This window comes from Chrysochloris asiatica, unplaced genomic scaffold (assembly GCF_000296735.1).
Source record: "Chrysochloris asiatica unplaced genomic scaffold, ChrAsi1.0 scaffold00063, whole genome shotgun sequence".
NCBI lineage: Eukaryota > Metazoa > Chordata > Mammalia > Afrosoricida > Chrysochloridae > Chrysochloris > Chrysochloris asiatica.
The window spans coordinates 1,994,176-1,995,808 of NW_006408581.1; the positions used below are offsets into that span (position 1 = coordinate 1,994,176).

A 1,633-nucleotide genomic window follows, 5' to 3' on the forward strand; every position below is an offset into this window, starting at 1 on the left:
ACTCATAGTGACCCTGCATAGGGTTTCCGAGGCTGCAAATCTTCATGGGAGCAGAAAGCCTCATTTTTCTCCTGCAGAACAGCTGGTAGTTTTAAACTGCTGACCTTGAGGTTAACAGTCCAATTCATAACCACTACGCTAACAGAGCTCCTTAATGCCTCTTAAATAAATGATTTTTTCTCTGGAAATACTACTTCACTAACACTACCATGACTTTCTTTTCAGTTGTAAATACTTTCCTCACTACCTACATGATTGTAAATTGTCATTATATCAGGGAAATTTATGAATGCTGATGAAGTATGTTTTACACTTATCATTCAGTTTGATAAATAGATACAGAATAATGGTATGTCATATAGTTTCTCTTCACCTGATGGCCTGTTGATATTCTGTGAACTTGGTATCAGGAAATAAGATCTATCATACAAAGCAGTCCAATTGACTGCTTAATGGTAAACATTTTGCAATAAAGTGTGGTATGAAAATAAATCTGAAAACAGTGAAAGCAGAAATCAATTAACCATGTCTAATCTTTATCATTATATAACAAAATATTTTTAGACAAGTGCTTGCTGCAATTTTCTCTCTCTTTTTTTTTAACAGTATGATAAAGAAAACATAGTTATTAGTAGTATATATTGATATTGATATTATTGACAAAATTTGCCATATATATATCACTCAAGAAATATGCTTTTAGCCCCACTGGCTGCTCTGAAAAGCCGTCTTTGCCTTGTTCCCAGGTCTCCCTCACAGACACCTATATGGTGCTCCTCCTCTCTGGCAGCTCTCTTGCCAGAGTCCCTGAATTCGCACTCTCTTTGTCATTCTCTGTATGGGATCATGGGAGTGTCCCACCATGTCAGACACCGCTGTGGACACCAGCTCCAAGATCACCACCAAGAGCTTAAAGGAGAAGGAGGTTGTGGAGGAAACAAAAAAATGGAACAGACGCACCCTCTAATGGGAACACTAATGAGGAAAATGGGGAACGGGAGGCTGACAGTGAGGTGGAAGAGGAAGAAGGTGGAACGAGGAAGAAGAAGAAGGCAATGATGAGGAAGAAGATGGAGATGAATATGAGGTGGAAGCAGCTACCGGCAAAAGGGCAGCTGAAGATGATGAGATGATGATACCAAGAAGCAGAAGACTGATGAGGATGACTAGACAGAAAAAAAGGAAAAGTTAAACTTAAAAAAGGCCACCATGACCTATCCATCCTCCACTCCCTGTCTCAGACTCTAAATGTGGTCACCTTCCAGCAGAGTCACACCCGCCCACGTTGGGCAGCACCACCACAGATAATATGAGCTCACCAGCAGCCAACCAAAACCAAAACTTCCAAGCCCCTACTTTTTTTCTTAAAAGTGCTTTAAAAAGGAAAATTGGTTTGTCTTTTTTATTTACATTTTATATTTTTGTACGTATTGTTACAGGCCAGCCGTTTTTAATGATTTCGGACGACCAAACCAGCTTTTGGAGCGTTCTCTGTCCTACTTTTGACTTTACTTGTGGTGTGACCATGTTTATTATAATCTCAATGGAGAAAAAAATCTTGTAAAAAAAAGCAAAAACAATAACAACAACAACAACAACAAATTTTACAGTCTTATTTCAAGCATTCCAATAA

The 1,633-nt window shown here is 38.7% G+C and overlaps 1 pseudogene; it reads left to right on the forward strand.

The window, feature by feature from the left end:
- The first annotated feature begins 862 nt into the window (after positions 1–862).
- Positions 863–1,170, forward strand: LOC102827023 (annotated as a pseudogene).
- Positions 1,171–1,633: the final 463 nt, after the last annotated feature.